This window comes from Thunnus maccoyii, chromosome 1, assembly GCF_910596095.1.
Source record: "Thunnus maccoyii chromosome 1, fThuMac1.1, whole genome shotgun sequence".
Lineage (NCBI taxonomy): Eukaryota > Metazoa > Chordata > Actinopteri > Scombriformes > Scombridae > Thunnus > Thunnus maccoyii.
The window spans coordinates 23,454,287-23,479,572 of record NC_056533.1 but is presented as its reverse complement, the minus strand read 5'-3'; the positions used below and the strand labels follow the sequence as shown (position 1 = coordinate 23,479,572).

Below are 25,286 nucleotides of genomic sequence, written 5' to 3'. Positions count from 1 at the left end.
ATACTTTATTACAAATAACAATCTTGGCATTGAAAATCCAACGTAAAGTACTAAAGTAAGAGTACTAGTTTTGCAGAAAATCGGACGGTAAATTTAGCCGGTAATACTTCTATAATTTTACTTAAGTAGGATTTTGAATGCAGGGTTTTTACATGTAATGAAGTATTTTTACGTTGTGGTATTGATACTCTTAAGTAAAGGATCTGAGTACTTCTTAGAGCACTGCAGGTCACGGAATCTGATGGGTCACCAAATACGCTGTAACACCTGCTGGCTCAAGTCCATCAGGATAAAAACACAATGTCCACAATGGCCAGGATGAGATTTTTTTTTTTTTTTTTTTTTTGTGCAGTTCTGTATTTAGATACATCTGGCTAAAACTAATGCAATCTGATAAATCAGCCCTGAAATCAACCATTCTTAAAGGCTGTGATGTATTTTTTTTTCTTGAAACGGTTTTAGAGGTCTGGATTCAACTTTATGGTAAGTTTGGAGGTGTAGTCTGTGGTGATGTTGAAATTCATTGCATTACACTGAGTGGTATTTCAAATATCTTGTCCATCCTATTCATATCAATGAGGAGCTACAATGTGTAATTTGTGTAAAATCTGTTTTATAATCTGTCGCTGTGTAAGAGAAAACAAAAATTATAGACTCAAAACAAGGCTTACTAGATAGATAGATAGATAGATAGATATAGTCTTTATACAATGTAATGTGCATGTGACTCTCTACTGTTTAAGTTCTCTGATGGTTCACGAACAAATCATATGTCTAAGTAACCTGTATTGTAACCTAAAACTGGCATTTAATCTGTAGCTGTTTAAGAAGAATGGCAGACCATCAATGAAAACCATACATATAATACAACCATCGTTCTCCAGCCGGAATAAGAACAATAATGCTTGAATAAGGAGAAAGTTAACAAATTTTGAAAAAGAAAGGTCACAATTAAAATTGCAACGTTTAAGAGTAACTAAGCCCCACAGTAGGAAATTAAGACTGTGCATCTGTAGCAGTATAATTGTTTTACTCTAAAATGTCATTTGAAACTAGCTTGGATTGATCCTTTGAATCCCCTGCCTACTTTTCAGAAGTAAAACTTACACACCCATAGTACACCCACACACAAGTTTTCACTTATTTTGGCTGATTAGACCTCAGGTGTGTACAGCACAGACATCACATGCTTGACTGACATATCCCTCACTCTCCTGTGGGTTTTCTTGAACCTGTTGAATTGCGACCTGTAACTTAATAATTCTCTTGTGTAAGTGGATTTTGGTGACCTCAAGAGACTCACAGTACGGTTATCCCAACTTCTACCTAAACAGAGGTTTTTATTCTGGCTGATTAGCCAGAATAAAAACTACTTGTGTGTGTATGTACACTTAGTAAAGCCTGACTGATACTAGCTTTTGTGGGCTAATATACAGTATATATCAATATCTGAAAGTAAAAATTACCACATAGGGGGCAGACACATACCACATAATCGTAAAGTCTGTGGTTTCTTTCCATCCATGGACCTTGCACGTCATACCCCTCTCTCTACCCCTGTTTTCTGTCTCTCTCCACTTTTAGCTGTCAAATAAAGGCAACCAACTGCCAAAAATAATCTAACACTAACAATATAGAACATTTTTATATTATGTGAAAACTGGATTAAACAAGATAGAGCAGTTGAATAGGCTACCTTTAGAGAGTTCAGGCTTGTAAGCTCAGGACTACAGTGTGAGTTTTTTACGAAATAGATTCTAATTGTTCAGGTGCAGTTTTAAAGCAACTTCATGCATATACTCTGTGTAATTATGCTCCATATACAGTCTTGCATGGTTCAATTCACCACAAATGAAGGCAGACAAAGAAAACAAATAAAACCATCAGCTGCACAGTGGTTCCCCATCTCCCATCTGGACCATGGTAGTCTGTGAACCAATCAGAGAGTGATGCTCTATTGTAACTCATCAACCAATAGATTCTTTAACTTAAGATAATGATTTGGTTTTAATCTCTCCTCGCCAGTAGCAACACTCCCAGCAACACTAACAATATAGAACATTTTATATTACAGAACATAATTGAACATTTTTTTTGTCTTTGCATAAATTTTACATCAACAAAAATGATGTTTTATTAAATAGTTGTGGTAATGATATGTACTGACTGCGGATGCAGGATATTTGTATAGGATATGTATAACCATACATTTTAGTGACAAACATGACAGTAGCAGTAAATATAAAGTTACATTCTGACCATTCAACTGAACTGGAAATTAGGTACTAAATACTAAATAAGAACATTTCAAACTTTATTCTATCCTCCTAATGGCTGATGCTAGGAGGCAATTCCATTTTGCTAGTGGGATAGACTGTTACAACTGTTTTAAAACTTACCTGCTATAAGGGCTACTGAATATATACCATGTCTTTTTCAGACCCTGATTATAACTGTACTCACACTATGCTGTGTTCAAGAACATGACATTTTCCAGGTTATCATGTTTATGATGCTGTTGTCAAAAGCAATGCATATGCCTCCAAATTGTAAGATTTCTATTAAGATTTTTTATGCGTTTTAGCTTTTCAAAGCTCAGAATCTTCTAAGGACCACAATACTTCCATTATAATTAAAACATAGATGTTCACCCCTCAGTGGCAATATGACTTTTCTCTGTATTTTAAAAGTGAAAATGGAAAAAGCATTTAACATTGATATCTCACAGAATACAGAAAATAAAATATAGATTTAGTAGGGTAGAATGAAGATTAAATTGAATAAGACCTGAATTCTTAAAAAGTGTACTTTAAAAAGAGGGTGAGCCAGCATGTAACATGCAAAAATGATACCCTTATTAATGCTAATCATTCATGCAAACTCAAAATGATTGACCAGTTTAAGTGAAAGTCCACCTCTAATTAATTCATAGAGCTGAAGCCATATCTTCAAATAGATGATTCATAATTCAGAAATAAAGAGTTCAAATTGTTATCAAAGAAATACTCATTTGGGCTGGTTCACTGCCTTTAATAAAGGTCACATTACAACCTCTTTCATTTTTTACATTAAGGAGTTTGGGGGCAGAGGGGAGTGTGCATAAGGAAAATATGTTATAAATATATCAAAAATATATCATAACCATCATTATTACAATCACCATGAAAAACATTATCATGACTATCATCATCATCCGTAACATTCCCGTCATCGCCATCATTAACATTATACATCATCATCACCAGCATTATTACATCATCATTTATGTCAATTAACCTGCTACAGCACATGTGCTAAATGAGGAGTCCTATCTGAATTATTGCATTTATACGCTGTTGAAATTATGAAAATAGGATTTTTTTTGGTACACTGTATTGTACAATGTAAGGTGAAGTTTGTTTTGGTGTTGGCATAGTATCTTTTGGATGTATTGGGGGTGTTGATTGTGTGAAATATGCTCATATAAGATTTTTTGTCAGTAATGTGTTTCCTACATACCTTTGCAACTAAAACCAAAAAATGGTGTGTGTCAGAACTGTCTTTCTGTTATTACTTATGTAACAGGGACATCCCCATGACCTTTGCATGTGAATGGACAATAGTGTGTACAGCTATACAGGTGAGTGTGTGCAGCAACAAAATTGTGACTGCTTGACATTATTTTCTTTGAGTAAACTATACAGTAATATTTCATCTAAGCTCCACTTTCGTTGTACTAGCAACCTAGGATGCTGTTATTAAACGATATATATATATTTAGTTATTAATAAGGTTTTGAAACAAGGATTAAGGGGAGCACAGTAAAGCCAGAAACAACTCCTATGTTTTGGCAGCAGGCTTTAAAACCGATACAGCAACACTAATGGCTGGTCAGCCTGCTACAGCTAAGTATCTACTGTAAGATGTAAACAGATTGAACCAGCACGACTGTTGATGTTACACATACATGAAAGGTTATTGATTTGTGACATCATTAGACAGAAACATAAAACTCTTTCTTATTCTACAGCAAAAACTTTACAATTCTTGTCTGCCACATACATGTTGTATCTCAAACATTCACCTACATGCCATTCTTAAACCACAAGATGCTTATATTTCATCTCTGAAAAAGCTGACTTTTTAAATTGCAAACTGCCAGTTTCTATTTAGCATTTTTTATATGTGGGCATGTCTTTGAAGGAAGAGGAACTGAATTGCTATGCTTAAGTATTTTGTCAGAATATGTGCAATACATCACATTGCATCAGACCAAGTCTGATAGCTAGTTTTAATATCTCCTCCTAAGTTTCAGTGTTACAAGTTCCATTTGTCATTATCTCTTAGCAAAGTGAACCAAGCTAATTTCCGGTGAAAGAATGAACAAATATTGCAAGCTTTTGTCAACATTTGTGAAAACTGGGTTAACGAAGATAAAGCAGTTGAATAGGCTACCTTTAGGGAGTTCAAGCTTGTAAGCTCAGGACTACAGTGTGAGTTTTTTACAGAATAGATTATAACTGTTCAGCTGCAGTATTGAAGCAACTTCATGCATATGCTATGTGTAATTATGCTTCATATACAGCCTTGCATGGTTCAATTCACTACGAGTGAAGGCAGACAAAGAAAACAAATAAAAACATAAGCTGCACAGTGGCTCCCCATCTCCCATCTGAACCATGGTAGTCTGTGAACCAATCAGTAAGTGACGCTCTATTGTAACTCATCAATCAATAGATTCTTTAACTTAATGTAATGATTTGGTTTTAATTTCTCCTCGCCAGTAGCAACACTCCCAGCAAGATGGCTCCTGCAGCAATAACGGCACCACCAATGAGGAAGGGTTTCAGGTGTTCCAGAGAGTCCGTGCCGGAGGCCGCAGCCTCATCACCTGCCGCTGGTGCTTCAGCCTCTGCTGCCCCATCCTGGGGAGGAGGTTGTTCAGGCTCAGGGGCTGCAGGGGCAGGGTCAGCCTTCCGTGGGGGTGCGGGCTCCTTCTTCTCTGCTTTAGATGCCACCTTGGGCGCTGGAGCCCCGGACTTGGCCTTGGCTTCCATGGACAGAGGTGTGGTCTGGTCAGGAGGAGTCTTTATAAGGTCAGCTCTGTGCTGCTTGACTGAGGAAAAACAGCAAACAGACACAGACAGATTATCCTTCTAAATTGGGCTCAGACATCATGTCATCTGCTCTGCAGAGTGTTAAGACACTGTCATATGAAAGGGCCTTCAAAATCCATGTATTCACTGTACAGCAGTTTAGCAGTCATGTGGCAGCAGGGCCTTAAATGTGACCTTGGAAAAAGATGACATTGATGGGAACACTCGGATGCTCAGAGGAATAGCGAAATGTTTATTTTGGTCACAGCAGCTGTGACACAATCTTGTGCTAAAGAAATAATGTTACAACTGCTTCCTCTGTAAAGCTTTTTCATGGGACAATCTGCTAGATTTATGATGGAGGAAGGGGGAATGATACTGCAGCTGCAGAGCTTATTCATAGTTAAGGACTGAATCTTTATTTGTTTGATCTTGACAAGAGCCTAATCCAGATGCAATAACATGTCGATTTAATCTCCCTCTCTCTATTTCTCTGTCTTCTCGCACTGTAAAACTGCGTGAGTCATATGTGCTATAAATGGAGGACAAGATGGAGGCGAGAAATAAGGACCACAGTGACTGCCACAGAGGAAATCAGTGAAAATTCAAATGAGAAAAGAAGAATGAACAGCAATAAATACTGCTGACATTGAGTGCAGCTTGCACTTGACAGAATGCAGGCTGGACTATTCGTAACAAAAATGCTCACTATAAAATCCTGCAGTGATGTGATGAGAGAAAATTTGGACATTACATACCTCTCCAATAGCCCTGTAGAGATTACAAGAATAACGGATGGAGGAACCGCAGCAGTCGCTGGAAGTCAGAATGTCCTTAGTATAAGAAAATGAGAGAAAGCGGAGAGATGGAGGACACTGAAAGCAGGAGGGAGGAGAATGGGAGAGGGAGAGGAGGAGAGACTGGGATGTACCATCTAGTGCTCAAAATAGGGGGAGTCAATTTTTTGATTACATCCTGTGTTTAGAGGCCTAAAAAATCAAATTCCAGGGATTTTTTTTTTTATGGCTACAGTAAGTGTTATTTCAATGATGCAATGCAATATCATGCTAATTTGTAATTAATTATTAATTCATTAACTTAATAATAAAATATTGGTCCTTTAAAAATGTTTTTTTCTGGTTTCATAAGAGGAAACAGGTGCACTTCTACTGCACCAAAATGCATCAGCAGATTTGGAAGCCTCTTAACTGGAAATTAATTAATTATCTAAAAGATCAATACATGAGGTGATTGTTTTTGCTGATTTTTAATTATAGACTGCAGCTTTTTTTCTGACTTTGTTCATGAGAATATATTTGTTTCTGGTTACTTTTAGTACATTGCAATCTGTAAGTATTTGTACAGTGATTTTTTTTTATATATATATATTTTTTGCCTCTGTCCTCAAGCACATAGGACTTGAAATTAGACAATGACAGTGAGGTTAAAGGGCTAATTTTCACCTTTCTGACAATGCAGTAGGACAATGACAAGGTTACAGTTCCCAAACTGCTCATCTGTGTATGTAAACGCCCTCAAAATTAAAGCTGAACATAAGCACTTCAAAGTAATTGTTTCATTTCAAATTCATGTGCTGGAGTACAAAGCCAACACAATACAAAATGTGAATGTCAAACACACTTAGTCTGCATTGTACAAGAAATAACTAATAATTGCTAATTAATTATTAAACTAATAAAATGATTGAATTGATTTATTTTTATACTTTTAATACCAAGTACTACATCTTATACATTAGTGGGTAACCACATTAGTTCTTTCTAAATAAACATAAATTATTTTCTACACCAAACCCAGGGTAGAGAAAAAGCACAGGTTTGGCAGAAAGAGGACTTTGCACCAGCCCCATATGCTACACAGGTATTACTTAAATAATTAACTATGGCTCTGTTCTATTTAAGTGTTCCAGTAAGCCATGAAGATGAGCCAGCATACACAATACCAGGACCCTGAAACTGAAGCAGCTAAATGAAAAACAACCATCATTAATTATATTATTTACATCTGTGCTTTTCCTGCTGTGACATGTCAAAATGTCTTCTGTTGAAAAAGTCCTGTTGACAGCCGCATATCAAAAGGCAGATATCAGACAATCAGAATCAGCTTTATTGGCCAAGTATGTTCACGCATACAAGAAATTTGACTCCGGTTTCCAGTGACTCACAATGTACTTGCACAAAACAATCTGCAGGAAGATACACATGGACAAATGGCTGAAACAAGGCCAAACAAAGATAATTAAACACAAACATTTCGCTATTATTTACAAGCAAGTAGGTGCAAAAATAGATACATACATATAGAAACAACAAATGGACAACAACATATACAGGCAAACCCATTTCTGTTAATCGTACAAAAAGGGATACAAGTAGTGTGCCAGAAGTGCTGAAATATATATTGAATGGAGTGCTGGAATAAATATTGTATGGGGAAAAATGTTACTTTATATACATGCAGTAGGTGGTTATGTACAGTATATAGCCTACAGCCTACTTAAATATATATATTTGACAGTAATGGATGATATACATGTTATTTCACATTTTGTATTTTGAACTCATGTAAATGAACTCAAAAATATTTATAATTTGTAGGTAAGTGTAAAAGAGGTTACAAATGCAGTACAATGACAGAACATTCTTAAAACATTTTTGGTATAGAATTAAACAAGAAACAGCACTACTTTAACGTGAACACACGTTTTTATACTTTTTGAAATATTTCATATCTGTTTATCAAAGTGAATCCTACTGCAGTTGACACGCTAGTTTTGAATTTCAGCCAAGAGATGTCTGCCAAATAACCTCAAACCGTGAGGTCAACAGGCCGTGTGAATGAACCTAAGGAGAAAATCTGTAGACCATCTGATGAGGCGTCTCTTCTCCGTTTGAACGGTTTTGAATAGACTGTTGGCTTTTGCTTGTTCGTCTGCATTTCTGAGCAATGACAGTAACAGGGATATATCAAGAGAGCAGTACTCATGTGTAAATTTTATGACGTGACGTTGATCCACGCCCAGTACGTCGATCCAAAGAGGAGCGAAGCGTGCCAAGATAGTAATCGGTAAAGTATGGAGTTGTCGCTCAAGAGCGTCACTCTTTGGCGCAGAAGACGCGGCCAAAAGGGATTAAGTAGGAACCCTGCATGTTCCAAGATCACTCATACAAATTCCCGTTACCCATCATCTCACCGTATAGGGATTTTACAATTATCTTAGTGTAATCAGAAGAGCAATATGTGGTCTTTTGAGTTGAGACATGATGTGACGCTTGAGACGCTGTGTTTAAAATGCCAGAACTAGAGACAATGTGTAGTATAATAGAGGACAGCTTGTTTAACAAACTAAACACACATTTCATTTTCATTTACGCGCATCGCTGTTGCGTCGCTGTGGTAACGCACGTTGCTTTGATGAGGGGATGAAACGCGCATGCGCAAATCGTGAAATATGCAAACAATGTTTTGTTTTGTCTTTCTGTTGCTGAAAGATATAATAACGGACAGCGTTAAAAGCCCTCAGCTTCCGTGAATTATGAGTTAACTAAAAAAAAAAAGATATCCGCTGGGGTCTTTCTTGGTGACTAACAGGGGAGCGGCAACCTCTCGGAAAACACTGCTCTCTTTGAACCAGTTGCTGATTCCTTGATATTCCCAAACCACCAGTGGCGCCCTTTCTCCACAGGATCTCCAAAGTGTCTTCCATTTACAAAACGAGCCAGGTATGCGTAATCAAAACAGGATTTGCGCAGCAAAACACGGAAGGGGAATAGCCAATTCGTACGTATTTTTTTGTGGGAGAGATGTCCGAGGGGATGGGCCAGGTTCTCGGGAAATGCTGCCTCCGTTTAGCTTCTCGTTGGGTTTCGGGAGTTGTCCGACTGACGGCACACACAAGCTACTGACTACAGCGTGTGAGAAAGGAAGGGCTCGTCTTGTTCGTGAAACCCGAAGGACTGTCCTCTTCTGTGGAAACAAGTAATCATGCCGAGGTCCGCCGGAGGGACATGAAAAGGAGCCACAGTCAGTGAACTACCACAGCAGACGACGTGTTGCAATTAAGCGGAGTACCGAGCCGCCAGCGGCTTGAAAACGACCGTGTTATTAATTACGCTGTCCGATGGCATGTATCAGGTTCGCCTGATAACCGAGGGAGCTCCGATTCTTTGATGACTCTGGGTCCATTCATCCGTCAGCTGTAATGACGTCTGTACTGTTATTATAATACTATCGGTGAAACATTTGAGGATTCACTGCCCCCCCCTCAACCCTGAACCGGTGTCGGGGAGAGCGGGGCTGAGGCGGGTCGGCAGTCGGAAGGATATGGGAGAGCGAGCGGAACCGATGCAGTGGGTCTCAGCAAGGCATCGTCAAAATACAGGTGAGCAGCAGCTATCGGATGAGAAGACTGACTGACACCCCGATCAAATGCCTTTAGCTCCGTGCACATACAGTGCAGTGTAGCTATACGACCGAGGCACGGGCACCGTGACCCGGCTTTTTACCCCATATTTTAGTGCTGGTTTGAGACACATTCTTAGGCCACATCTTTACTAGCTAGGCCCGCAGGATGCCACCTTAAGCAGCTGTCCTGATTTAAATGAGATTAGACACTACTGCCGCTGCTGCTGATCGACTTGTTGGCATTACACATTTCGATGCTGTTGCACACATATCAACAGACCGGGCTGCAGCAAATTATCCTCTCAGTGGTTTGAATCAATTGTGATTTTTTTCAGTTATTTTACAGTCAATTTACTGTACAAAATGTCAAGTAGTGACAAGTGCAAGTTACAAGAGTCGTAAGTGATGTGACAGTTTCTTAGCCTTATTTGTGCAAACAGCTGTCTGACCCTTAAAATATTCACTTTAGGCAAGTTGAATGACAGACCCAATTATCAAAATTGGTGATGGTGTTTCTGCTTATGTAGTAGCTAATTGATCAGTCCCGAAACTTCATTAACCAGACTTAACGCATAGCTACATTATCCAGACTGTGCTTTTGGTTGGCCAGTAGGTGCCATACTTTTTTTTCTTAACGGGGAGTTGGTACAGTGACAACAAGGGGAATGTCACACCTGTTTTTTCTCACTCACCCTGAGAATATTTTAGTTATATTTTGGGCCTTCCATGTCTCACGACTTCCAGCTGTGGATACTGTTTTTCTCTGGCATCATCTACATGCTACTCAAAGTGCAAATGCCCCCACTAAGCATTGTAGCAATGTTATTGCTGAGGCCAGAGGTGTCACTTGGAGAATGTTAAGCCATCCCAACAAGGTTAGTGAACACCTCGTAAGGCCTTTAAAAATGATGATAATATGATGATTCAGACCGAGACGGCACTGAGTTCTGAGAAAGTCTATACAGATGAGTTTAGGGAAGAAGAATGAGGCAAGAGTGAGAAGTGATAGTGATTACACAAGAAGTGGTACATAAGTCCGGACCTGATGTAGACTTCTGTTTTACTGTAAGGCATCACAGAAGTTTATTGTGAGCAGAAGTGCTGAGGCAGCCTGAATGGACAAAATCCCAGATTTTGATCTTTCCTGTTTTACTCAGCACTTTGTAACTGTGACCCTCCACACCATCCACATTTCTTCTCCAGCACATGTAGTATGTCATTTGTTTGCATGCACTGATGTGGTGTTAAGGGTGAAAACGGTGATGTACATCATTAAAGGGTCAGGTCTTTAAACATAACATGTTTAACACAAAGAGAAGGGAAACAGGGCCAAACTGGGTTGTGGTTATAATTTAGGGGTGATCAAGATAAAAAAAAAATGGTTTCCTGAGATTAAATGTGTTACAGATTGAAGCAAAATGGGACAGTAAAACCAGGCCCACTCATGTAAGACTGCATCATCACCAGTGTTTACACCTGGCTATCCCCATAGGTTTCGACCCTTGTGGAAAACAAGCACCTCCAGGTAGTCTTGGCAAATAGCTTGTCTCTTTGTTTTCCAAGGCAGTGTGTTTTCTTTATACTTACCCTCTTCTCGTGCCAAAAAAAAAAAAAAAACTGGCTCCTCTTCTCCATCTATTGACTAACAAATGCAGGTTGATTTTGCAGAATTTAGTGCTGATGGTTGGGTGTTCACAGGTATTCTAGACATTACACAGCTAAAGGATGAAACAGCAGCAAATAAGAGAGCATTATGCAGTATTTATTATTTATTCATTTGTTTGTTTTGTGGCTGCATGCAACCAATAATTTTCACATTTTTGCCCTATAATCTGGACAAAAGCCTTAAATGGACGCATGTAGTCCTGTTGTGTGTCTAAATCAGGGATCATTCAGATCAAGAATAGTAAGTACGCAGCAGTTAGGAATGACCTAAAGCAGCACAGAGTAGAACATAACACGACTACATCATAGCCAAAAATTAGGAACAGCTATTGATATGCAGTCTAGGGTTGGGCCATCCATAATCAATGGGATGTTGTACACGCGAATGGTCGTGAAGATTCATCGTCTGTCCATCTTTTGCATGGATTACATTAGCACAAATCCTACACACCACTTCAGAAGTGTCTGTTGGTTCTCTGCTTTCATTAGGACAAAACCCAAAGTACTCCCAGATGGGTGAAGTGGTACCTTTTTTAGCAACCAAGTTTGTTGCCACCATAATGCATGGTGATTTGTCACCATCACTGATCAATATCCCCTCACATCTGCAGGGCTGACTGCCGTTTTTTTTATTTGTTTGTTTTTAATTCGCTGGTATATTCTGCAGCCTAAGCATAGGCTATAGAGAGGAAAAATAAGGAAAGACCGAGTGAGAGTGGGCTCAAATGTGCAAAAAATAGAAATACTAATTAATATCTATATAATACACATAAAACGTATAAAAGAAAGTTACAAAAAACTATAGTACCTTTATAGAAGTTGCGCCCCAACAACAATATCATCGTCCTTTGCGATGTTTCACTGTGGACATTGCCATATCACAATTCGGAAGACATTGCCCAACCCTAATGCAGTCACTCCCTTAAACAAAGGGAAGTCTTATGAAATATAACTGACCATAATGCAAGGTGATTTGCCACTGTCACTGATCAATATCTGCTCACATCCACTGGGCTGAAGGAAGTCTTATGAAATATAACTGACAAGGCTGCTGTTATGTGTCTCTGTTTTTTCCCTCTCTTGTACATTGTGAAGATCCTCTTCTGTCAAAATCTGGTGCCTTTTTGTGAAGTTTTCTTGATTAATCTTCTATTGTAAACCTTTCATCCACTGCTTCCTCTTCCTCATATGTTTTGTGTTGCTGTAAAAGGTTGAAGTTTATGCTAAAATCCATATTGCAATTTTCGGATTTGCAGCTTTTACTTTGAATAGAATGCCCACCGGTACATTTTTTATAGGCCTTTTCATATTAATTTACAACAATGATTACACTACGTCACAGTTGCACACTCCCTCTAGCCAATGTGAATAGAGTGTTTTTAGTGTTGAGAGGGTTAGGGATCAATGATGACATAAATTTGATAGCAAAAGATGTAGGTCTATATAAGCAGAACATTTTACACAGTTGTTTTTATTGTCGTGTTTGCTGTGTCGATGTGTGTAGGTGAAAGCTTGTGAAAGAAGAGTGGACATATGGTGGTCAAACTACCTTACATCATTTAATATTTGCATGTATTTGCCCAACTGAGGACCGATACAATTGATACTTAACATTTTGAATTATCCTGCTCAGGACTGCAACCTATGATTATTTTCATTATGATTAATCTGCAGATTATTTCGTCGATTTTTGTTGATCGTTCAGTCTATAAACTGTCAGAACATAGTGAAAAATGCACATCACGTAAATGTCAAGTTTTGTTCGACCAACACTCCAAATTACAAAGATACATAGTTTATGACATTGGACAAAGAAAAAAGCAAATCCTCACAACTGAGAAGCTGGAATATTTGGGCATTTTTCCATAACAAATTGTCTAAACGATGAATTGCATGCTGACTTTTTTTTCTGTGGATTGACAAAGCGATTTATTGGCTAACTGTTTTACGTCTAAAAACTGCTCCCTGCAGTCTTCATACGCAAGTCTGCTGGCACCACCAGCCATCAACCTCAGCACAATGGGTGCCAGGGCCTTTCTCCTATGCTGCACCCAAACTTCTGAACTCCCTTCCCCCTCACATCCGCATACTGGACTCCCATTACAGAATTCAAAACTGCTCTTAAAACCCATATTTTTAAACTAGCTTACTCACTTTAACTGCATCAACTGCCTCTTATGTTATGCTATAATGTCAATTTTAAATCATTGCTGAGATATGCTCTGTTGCTTATTGCATGTTTTATTGTTGATTGGACTGATGTTGATGCCATTTAATTTATTATTATTATTATATTCAGTTCAGATATTAATGCCAATTCTAGGATGATAACCCCAGAGGAAAATTTTATTCCATGGGCACTTGAAATTGAGGTTGACTTTGTTGTCAACACAACAAGCACCCTTTAATGACCTAATTAGTCATGTGTTAATTAGAAAATTATATGTTTATAACAGATCATTCCTTTATAAATGGACCATAAATATAAATTGTTTTAGCACCACAATCGAAAATAAAATTTGTGAAAAGGCTTTGATTTATGTAATACCTTACTATACCCTATGTCTTGTGGAGATATGACTCTCATAGCATGCACATTAATTTTAGACTTTATCTTTTTAATAGTGCACCATGGGACAGGTGATTAAAAAAGCCACATTTTAAAAGGGCAACCCACTGTGATGAGTGTTTCACAGTATTGATGATCTGTGCAGGTGCTTTGCAAGCAGGAGTGTATATGTGTGTGTCCCCTCTCAGAGAGCCTTGCACGTATTTTCCAAAATCTATAAGCTGCAGATCTGAAATCATGTGATTCTGCAGCAAAGCCATTAACAGACAACTGTTCAATTAAAGTGCGTGAAAGAAGCCAATTTAACATTTCCCATAATACACGCATGCAACACACTGCTGAAAACCCTTTGGCTGCAGTAGTGTGTTGCATGGGCAAAACTGCAGCAGTTATTTTCAGTATCTGATACAATGACTAATAAATCTGTGCATGGTTTTGTGGCAGTAAGCCACAGACAGGTTGGCAGAGCACATATGTTACCACCCAAACACAAAAAAAACATCCATGTATACACAAACACACACATGCAATCTGCAGTGCACATACTATCACATCAACTGAAAGAAGAGAAAATTGAGTGGGAAGAGGTGAAAGGAATTGAGTGGGTGGCAGTGGGAGAAAAAGATGGAGAAAGAGGCAGAGGGAGAGTAGGAGTGAGTGGCACATGGCTTTCAGTCTAAAAAAAGATGAGCAACGCAAAACCAAAACCAGAATCTGGATTAGCTAGATAAGGAAGAGGAAGGGGACTGGGAAGGCTACAGGAGAAAATGTAGGTTTCCTCTGCACCGAAAATGGTCCAGATGCACACGCTCGGTTTCATGCTCATAAATGTCCTCTAAAATATGAATACTGAATGAGCGTGTGGGTAGAAGGAGAAGAAGGAGAGAGCTTGAGGATGGGAAGACAGAAGAAGAGAAAGGCAGAGGGTGAAATGGAGACGGAAGAGGGTGAGGTTCTTTAGGATGGACAGAATGCTGCTGTAGTCTGACAGAATAGGGAGTGACATGATCATTAGCAACAGCAGGAGTAAGAGCCAGGGATGTGACAAACGCTGAAGAGAATCATGATCTACGCAGAGTGTAACTCTGACCCAGGCAGAAAAAGAGAGAGACTGGAGCAGATGGGTGTATGACTTAGAGCAGAGGAGACTGAGAGAATTAGGACTGTGTTGCACCATCATGCTAGTAACCTCAGCACTTTTTGCAGACGTTCTGTCTGTCCCGAATCGTGCCCAACACCTCAGTACATGCCAAGCCTTCTTTAGCTTGCCTACACTGTTCTTCAAAGCAGATATTTTTTTTTACTTTCCTGTTGATTTTTCTTGAGTCTGACACCACAACAAGCTACCTTCAAGACAGGAAAGTCACAGCACAGGACACCTGTATGACAGAATGTTTGTCTGAAGAGCCTTTCTTGAATAATAGTTCACCACCTCAAAATGCAATACTGTGTAAACGGGCGGGTGTGGCTCAGGGGGTTGTGCGGGTCGTCCACTACCCGCAGGGTTGGCTGTTCAAGTCCTCTGCTCTTCCTGTCCATGTGTCGAAGTGTCCTTGAGCAGCCCTGTGCATGGCAGCTCCTCCGCCACCTGTGTGTGTGTGTGTGTGTGTGTGTGTGTGTGTTAATGGTTGAATAAGAGGCAAAAATTTTAAAACTCTTTGTCCGATAAAGTAGAAAAGCACTATATAAGTGCAATCCATTTACCATTAACCAATAGTTGAATAACTCTTTAACACACATGACTTCAGGAATGTTACATGGCACTAATGTAAGTTCCTCCTGTCTAGAAACCAGTTCTGGCTGAGACCTGTCTATGAGAATTTTTACTATGTGCCCAACATGTAGACTCCCACAAGTGCATACGGGCTGTCAACAATGAATAACATTCATTTTGCATTCACCAAATAAAAGCGTCACATGTAATGGATCAGCATACGCCATATTTAATGCAGCAACTAAATGCACTTCAGTGACTGTCAGATATTGTTTTCAGATGCTTAGACAAGAGCTGGAGTATGTTCATCTGTGTTTTGTTTGACACACCCAAGTTTACATAGTTTCACTTCCAGTATCCATCCTGCTGAAAGCTGTTTTATGCAGTGCTGACATGTAAATGTGTCAAGAGTTGCATATACTCTACATAGGTTGAACATCAAACAAGTGAAGGAATCGTGGCACTACTGATGATTAAAAGTCAACGTGTGTTTTTGTATTTGTAGGCTAAAGATGGATCAAATTTAAATACAGCTTTGTAGTTCAGTAGTGCGTATTTACTGTCCATTGATTGACTGGCAAAGCAACCCAAATATAGAGTTTAAGGTTGGGAATGCAATTCAGACATGGAATGCATGTTTGTGAAATATTGTGTCCAATATGATTACTCAAGAGGTTAGGTCAGTGTAGCATTTATTGAAGCACACCATAAGAAATACATGGTTTGAAAAGAAAAGTCTCCATCAGAACATGCTCCTTTCATCAGAGAATAGAAGAGTATCCCAATTTTGGATGGACACCCATAATAGTACACACACTGACAGAAGGCCACCCAGCAGTAGGAGAAACAGGAACATTGTTTCTTGTTTGTTTAATCAATTTCTGCAAAATACACAAGGCATTGCTACACTACCACAACTTCCCTACAAGACAACCAGGCATCCTGTTTTCAGCCATGCTAGCAGCACAGCCCTAGGGATGGCAATGTGGGTCTATCAGTCGGTCGGTTGGTCCACCACTTTGATCTAGACTGAAATATCTGAACAACTAATTGACAGATTGATTGATTTTGATTGAAATTCATAGCCCCCAGATAATCTTCTGAATTTTCCTCCAAAACAACCAGCAGGTTGACCTTTTTTGCTTTTACTGAAATATCTCAAGAACTTTTGTATGATTTCCCTTGAGTTTTGGTACAGATATCCATGGCGCCCAGAGGATGAACCCTAGTGACTAGTGATTCTCAAACTTTTTTTGTAGCACCACCAGCAACAGTCAAAGTTGTTACTGATACTGTGAAATATCTCAACATATACTGGATTAAATTTGTACAGACATTCATGGTTCCCAGATGATGAATCCTAGTGATGTTGGTGGTCCCCTGATTTGTCTAGCTTAAACCACTGTGTCACAGTGTCTAAGTACAGTCTCACAGTGCTGCTAGCATGGCTGTGGACTCTTGTAGCCACATTAAGACTGGCTTTAGCCCTGTGTGAAAAACGCAGCCCTCTCATTCATTTGAATGGGGGCAGGCAAGCAGCAGAGGGCTCCACCAAAACAAACACAGGGTCGTCTGTCCGGCAAAAAAGTTGAAGCAGGCATCTTGACATATTGTCACTGCTGGGACTCATTTTGGCTGACTGAAATCCAGTTGATCACAGCTTGAGCTCAAAGAAACAAAAAAAAACTTTGTACCATGACCTTTAAAGCCTACAGGGGATGATTTTTTGACACGCAGAATATACTGTAGATTGTACCTTGTGATAAGATTTAGGTTAATACTCACTGTTGAGCGAGTGTTAACTGAAAGTGTTAAAAGTAGTAGTGTTGTTTTTCGTCAGTATAAAGGCACAGTGAATAAAATAAAGACCTGCTGCATAACATTTAATTGAAAAAAAGGATAATGGTGTACTCATTACCTTTTCTTTCTGTAATAACTTTAACAGAAAAAATTGATTAACCAGAATGACGAAATATTATGTTGCAGTAACATATCATCAGTAAGACTTGGTTATTGCATTTACCTGTCATGATAATGGATTCATATATCTCACCTGTTTGTTTTCAAACCAGTTAGTAAGATCTGCTTTACGTGTGTGTGTGTGTGGAGATGTTTTCAAGACAAAGTTAATGTTCTTCTTGGGTTCGCTAACAGTGGTGGTAGATTGAGAGGTTACGCAGGAGGAGAAAGCAATAAAAAATAAAGAAGCTGTAACCAACAGGCTGTGTGCAACAGCCCGGCTTGATGCTGCTGTTGCGGCAGCAGACTCGTTGTGAGTGAGATGGAAGAGTAGGATTGTAAAACACCTGCTGCAAGTCGTACCAAATCAACCTGCTGTCTGCAAAAAGAAATACACAATAGTGTTGATTTCAGATGTGTAAACTGCGAGTTTACGGTTTGTGCAGATTTGAGATTCCACTCCATTGACCGTGGCTGCCTCAGGAGTAATGTATTGATATATTGATGGTGCTGTAAGTCCTCTGTGTAATCTTTGAGCAGTGAGACCGGGTGTGTTTTAATTTTTACCTTGGTATTAGCATTCATGGGTAAAACATCTATTGGCCATATACTGTGTATATATAGGATTACTGTAACCTCTATTACAGTATAGCATATATAGAAGATGCATCTGGCAACTGAAAAGCAAGCATTCTCCGTGAAACATTTCAGATGGCGTGCAGCATTCCCCTGCCTGTGTCCTGTTTGTTTCAATAAGTCTGTATCAAAGACAAAGCAATAATGACGGACAGGGAGTCCTGTCATTGTTGTTACATCATTGTTGTTGCGTCACGTGGGTACGGGCCTGGGCCTGGCACACAGTAGCACGCTGTGTGGAGCACAAAAGCATTGCACACACGCAGGGATATGTCACAGTCCTTTCACAAAACACATGTCATTTGGATTCAGATGGAGTCACCAGCTACGGATGAGAGTGAGGAGGTTGCATGACTCATGCCGCATGTAAAAAGCACGATCATAGGAGAGTCAGGGAAAGCAGCGAAAATGAGTTTTCTGTGTAGTAGAGTTGCCCTAAAGGTCAGGTGTTAGACATTTAGATGCTCTTTTGATCTCAGGTTAGAAATTCAGCAGGGTGCGAGATGTGTGCTGAATATATTTATTGCTTGAGGAGGTTTAAAAGTACAAATGTGTTGAAATTCTACCTTCCAGTTTTTTATCATTTGAACAGAGGAATTAAAAAATGTGCCGTCATATCAGAAAGTATAATTATGCAGGTTATGGGGACTTGCCTTGCTGAATGCATCAATATGCTTTAAAATATTTTTAAAAAATCAAATTGTTGTTATGCAAGCATGACAGTTTCTCTTTGATCAGTGTTTGACTTAAGAGTTTGAAAAAGCACCTTGGTAAAGGGTGAGTGATCAATAACTGTGCAAAACGATTCTAACACTATGCACACGTCCATTTATAGTATACAAAGGCATGAATCTCAAGTATTACAAATTTACATGTAGGACTATACACAAACAGTTAATTGAAAGACATTTCACAGTGAATGGAATCCAATCCAAATTGAGGCATGTTTTTTTATAGTTCAAACTACTCTCTGATTTTTATTTTTATTATTATTTTTTATATATATATATATATATATATATATAGTTTCTATATAGTAACATGGTCCAAACTATGATGCCTTGTAATGTGAAAATATAACAACCATTAGCTTATGTTGCTTAACTTAACTGTTTAAGCATGCTGGGTAGGACCAACTTGACAAGAGGTCCTGATAGTGTTTTTTCCCCTCTCCATCCTCTGTCCCTTTGTGGACTTTTACTTCTCATCTTGATTGGATGTGCAAGGGTTTTATCACAATAAGATCAAATGTTCAGATGTGGCTCAAACCATTGATGATTATGGCTTTTGAGTGCATGCAACATCAGTATGTTGCCATATATTACAACAGCCCTAATGCTGTAACTCATTTTTTGGGATGAGATTTGACAATCTTCAAATGTCTTTGTCTATTTCATGGAGCCTTGATAGAACATCAGGTATATAATTACTCAAATAATTGCCATCATTGTCAAAGGAATGTGTTATTTCCGTTCCAAAACCAAATTTGCCCCTATCAAGCCACATGTCTGGTTTTCATATGTACAGCAAAAATCTCCTTTCATGTCTAGTTCATCACAAATTGTTACTTTGCAAGAATCAGTGTGATTGGAGCCATTGCAGCCCACTTGCAAGTCAGATATACCTCTTGAACTGATGAACATATTCTTCGTAAAGATGTTCATCTTCTTTCAAAATCTTCCTGCAGTTTTCTGGAAACCACGCTGGGAATCCTCAGTTAGACTCTTGGGTGGTCTTATTTTGGATGATCTTATACATCCCATTTTGTCTCTAATTAGTTACTTTTAAAATGCATTCATCTTTTTCATTAATAAAAATATATTGGGCCCCTCCTCATGAAAAAAAAGTAAAGTGGAATGTAACATGAGTATGATCTGTTAGCATTTCACTGCGGTGTAAAAAGTCTAAGTACGTCTGCTTCTACAGTAGAAGCCAAACAACACCACTAATAGGCTAAAATCCCCAGGGTGATGGATGGGAAAGACCTTGAGGAGGCAAATGCTATTAGTGAGGATGTTTGGTTCAGACATGTACTGATGGCCAGTGTCTTCTTCCACGAAACGAGGCAAGCAGAGCCTGTCTCGCGTGAGGTCAGTGCTGATTAGTTGTACAGAGAACTGATTACAAGAGTAATAGGCTGGATTTCGTGTATGTCACTGTGCAACTTGATTGATTACCTATACTAAGATTAGTGGGCTAGTGTGCTCTTGACTGTATGTGTGACTGTAACAAAAAGTCAAGCTTCATTTTAAAATGCACATCATCGCCAGAAACGGACTTGAGGACTTGTCACAGGTGTACATACCTAAATCATTTTAAACTGGACTTGGAAAGTGCTTTTAGCTACACTGATAGAGTTAAAGGGCTATTTCTTCAGAGGTGTTCTTAGCACATTAATCTCCTCAGTATCTGGAGAGTGATTAATGGGGAACATTGATAGACCTAAGGATCTGTGGTCACTGTTGTTGCCCGATAGATGCATGAAAATTGAGAGTACAACCTGAGAAAGAAGATAGTAGAAATGGTAAACATGTTAATAAAAATGCTTGTCTAAAAGCAAGTGCAAAGTGCTTTACGGATCATAACCAGCACTAAAAAGATTAATCGATTAGGGACTGACAGCAAATTAAATAGTAGTAAAAATATTCAAGTAATTGTTTAAGTTATTTATTATTTATCTATTATTATTCTGTGGTTCCAGCTTCTCAAAAATGAGGATATACTGCTTTTCACTGTTTCATATCATTAATTGCATATCTTTGAGTTTTGCACTCTTGGTCAGACAAAACAGCTTGAAGACTTTACCCAATACTGATTGGCATTTTTCAGTTTTTTAAATATTTTATAGATTAAGCGATTTATCACATCAAAAAATAAAATAGAATCAAACATTAAAAGACCATTAATAAAAAGGATGAGTAAGGAACAAACCGTTGTGATTTAAAGTTTACATAGTATGATGTTGTCAGACATCAAATTATATTGGACAGATAACCAAATTCCCAATGAAAATGTTTGATTTAATAGTGGTATTAGTTAAAATTTGTTTAGGTAACAGTGCTTTGTTGAGAGATGATGCAGCGCCAACAAAAAAACTCAATTTGGAAACAATAAATCACCCAGTGCATACTGGGATAGGCTCCATCCCCATGTGACCCTTATAACAAGTGGTTTTGAAAACGGATGTATACTTGGATGAATGGATCCCACTGATCTTACATAACATGACTTTTTATTTTTTTACTCCTAAAAACTTTATTGGGTACATCTACACGTTACACTACAACAAGGTCACACTGTAACTGTCTAATCTGATTTAATTCATTATTATGTCATAATGTGTTTTCCACCGTTGAGGTCCCTGCTGGGAGTTAAGCCATATCGTAACAACAGGCCTGGAGGAGAGTGCTGATAACAGTGTCCCTGGTGGTCTAGTCTGTGCCTTTCGCATCTGAGAGATCTGCTTGATTTCACTGGCCTGATTGTTTTGGCCTAAATGAGATTTGGGGCGGAGGCGGGGGTTCAGATGTTCCTTTATTTTTTTTCCCCTCTTTCCCTCTTCCCTCATTCTACTGTCCTCTTTAATGCTATTCCAACCCAGATAGTAATAGAAGTGGCTGTGAGTTGACTTCAGTCACATGAACCCATACACTTGTCTTTGTTTCCTTCACTCTCTTGCATCACCTCAAAGCAGAAGAGCCACATACCTCATATTTATTAAGTTTTCAGTCCCCTCTGAAGCTTTTGCTCTTAAGATTATTTGCTTAATTTTCTCCTTATTGCTTCCTTTTTATGAATATTGACAGCAAGAGACCAAGCTCTATATTGGGGTGTCAAATCATTTGCGGTGGAAGGCTGAGAGAAAATATTACACCACTTTCCTTACACCACTGAGGCTGATTTCACTGATTTGTCCTTTCTCTTTGGTTGAAGATTTGCCAATCAGTGAAACCACCTGCTGTAGTGTTTTGATTGGAAGGAAAACCTTCACACTGCCACTCTACTGATCATGATTTGACTCCCCTGCTTTGATGCAGTTAGCTAGTTGTAATCATTTACCAAAATAGCTCAGGCTAAGTTGTAGTGAAAACTGTGAATTTTTTTTTGTGCCACTAAAACATTGACGTAATTACTGAGCATAAATTGCCCTGCAACAGTTAACAATACATAACAATAAAAGTGCCAAAGGTTGGGTGAGCATTCCTATCGAAGTATTAATGTAATGTAACATGATGTCTTGACCATTGACCATTGATCAGGCCCTGTAGATAATTTGCTGTGCTGTTATAAATCTATCTAGCCTCCTAATAGGGGACACTGTTTCATTCTTTAACCCTGACCTACTGTACCTTAAAACTGCCTTTGAATCCTCACCCAAGCAAAGAGCTTATACTCTGTGGCTTGACCCAGCCTTATATCTGCATCGTATCTGCTTAGGCTAAACTACATTGGCTGACCCCACTGGCTTGATGAGCAGTTAAATCTGAAAGCCATGGCCCGCTCAGTTGTCCAGCCACCATACCTACTTATCTAGCTCCACTAGTATTACCAATAGCCACTAATCACCAACCCCTCTGGTGTGGTGTAATGAAGAAATCATGTCCCTTGATTTGTCTTGCCAAAGAAAAAAATGGTTTTAATCACCAAAATATTTTCTAATGTAGGAAAGAAGGAGAGTATAGCTCTTTGCAGCTTAATGTCAATTTTCAAGCAGTCAAAGCAGACATTTCACAGTCAAGCAAATAGTGGGATTAGGATGATTCAAAAAGCAAAACTAACTTCCACCAGTTATTTTGTTTCTCTTAATAGAACAGAGAGGAAGCTAATTATTGCCATGTCCTGTCACCCTATTATATGTGATTCATATTTAGCTGCAGATCATGCTTATTGTTAAATTGTGACAATATCCATCCATGTGTAAGTTCATGACTCATTTCCAACTCAATAGAGAGAAATAGTAGGGCTGGCTTATATGAATAAAAATATATTTTAAGCCTTGATGACATAACAAACCACTACAAACATTCTTTCATTCAGTATTAGTACGCATTTTTGGTAATGTTCTACATAGAATAAAATAGCAATTAGACAAAGTAACAGGGTTGTTGTTGTATAGCTGTATAGCACTGCAAAGTCTTCAAATCATCAGAGCAAATGATCAATAGTATTTGTTATTGTCATCAGACAAGTATTTTGTCTGATGAAATAAACCTGAATACATGACATGTGCTTGCAATAGTATTTGTTATTGTCATCAGACAAGTATTTTGTCTGATGAAATAAACCTGAATACATGACATGTGCTTGCCCCTGTTGAAACTGAAATACTGAATTTTGCTTTTACAGTTTAGTAAGTGTCAGGGTTACTGTAATGTCGATGGCAGTCATATCTTCACTAAATGTCTTGGTGGTCCACACTACCGAGATATACTGGCTTCATTTCATTTGCGTACAAAAATAAATAAATGACTATATAAATAAACGTCTGTTTTAACAAAATAGTGAATGGTTTGTAAAAAAACTACTTCTCCACCAGATCTGGACAGAGGAAATGCCAGTGTTTTTCTGTCATACTCTACACATCCCTACTGAGAGCTATGTAGGTGGTAGCACGAATGCCTCACTGAATGTTTTTATCTTCTGATTTATTCCTTCAGAGGTAATTATGTGTATTCTTGTTGAGGTACAATCCAGGAACAGGATTTTCTCTGCACAAGAATTGTATACTTTAGAGACTGGACGATGTCCTCTCTTGTCCTTCTTAGTCAATTCAGGATATGTGCTGAGCTACCATATTGAATACATGTAATACATGGTTTGGTAAAGAGGATTAAAATGATTTGGTCAGAGGCAAGTCCAATGCAGATATCTGTAGGGGGAACTCCTTGTGATCTGGGCAAGATCTTATCTTTACAATTCATTGGCAGCCTACATATTTATTAGTTATGCAGAGGCTTTTTCTTCTCAATCCTTACTTGTGTTAGCAGGAACAGCAACAGGAACAAACTTGAAAAATATTAAACAAAGGAATGCTGCCACCAGGTTTTCTGCAGTCTTGGTCCAATCGGACCAGTGGCCACAAGATCTAACTTTTATGCACAATTGCACATCACTGTCTCTTTTGATCCATTTAAATTAGCAGTTTAAATTAACAAATTAGATCTTGCAGCTCCTGCTTTTTGATCCCACCAAATTGCTTCTGTAGTTAAAGTTAAACCTATTGAAATGTAGATTACTACATATTTGCTGCAGTGTTAATAAGCTCCAACCAGAAAGTCTTTGTACAATCCTACGTTTACACCTTTTAACCAGGCAGTGATGCAGCTGTCCCTTTTGCTATTTCATGCAGGCACAACTCAGAGGGAGACTTGAACAACTGTGATTGTGGGATTTAAGGTTGAAAAAAGGAGGGTGCTGCCAGTTTCTCAATAACTGAAAAAAACTTTTTAAAAAATGCTTTGAACCAATATTAAAAGCAGAGGAGGGCTGGACAGTCACCAATAAGAAGACTTAAAATTAAGTTGAGCTGCTAAGCTCATCTCTACATGTTTTATATACAGTGCATTCAGACCACTTCACTTTTTTCCACATTTTGTTATGTTGCAGCCTTAGGCTAAATTCATTGAAATTCATTTTCCCCCCTCATCAATCTACACTCAATATCCCATGATGACAAAGCAGAAACAGAATTTTAGAACTTCTTGCATTTTTATTAAAGGAAAAACTGAAATAACAGATTCACATAAGTCAGACCCTCTACTCAGTACTTAGTTGAAGCACCTTTGGCTTCAACTGAGTAGTGCCTGGTTTCCTTCAGATATGATGTTTAGAATTGAGGCCAAACAGTTCAATCTTGGTTTTATCAGAGCAGGGAATCTGGTTTCTCACAGTCTGAGCAGGCTTTCCTCTGTCTTTCACTGAGGAAAAGCTTCCGTCTGACCACTCTGCCATAAAGCCCAGATCGATGGAGTGTTGCAGTGATGGTTGTCCTTCTGGAAGTTTCTCCCATCTCCACACAGGATCTCTGGAGCTCAGCCAGAGTGACCATCAGGTTCTTGATCACCTCTCTTACCAAGGCTCTTCTCCCCCAAAGATTCCTGGTTGTTCCAGACTTCTTCCATTTAAGAGTTATGAAAGCCACTGTGATCTAGGGAACCTTCCCCAGATCTGTGCTTCGAAACAATCCTGTCTCTGAGCTCTGCAGGCAGTTCCTTCGACCTCATCACTTTGTTTTTACTCTGAA

The 25,286-nt window shown here is 38.6% G+C and overlaps 1 protein-coding gene across 1 annotated transcript in view; it reads left to right on the top strand.

The window, feature by feature from the left end:
- The first annotated feature begins 8,542 nt into the window (after nt 1-8,542).
- Nucleotides 8,543-25,286, top strand: part of dagla (diacylglycerol lipase, alpha) — a 37,712-nt gene continuing 20,968 nt past the window's right edge. Inside the window, exon 1 of the mRNA XM_042408316.1 lies at nt 8,543-9,477. The gene's annotated coding sequence lies outside the window, so the exon portion shown is untranslated. The remainder of the gene's footprint in view (nt 9,478-25,286) is intronic.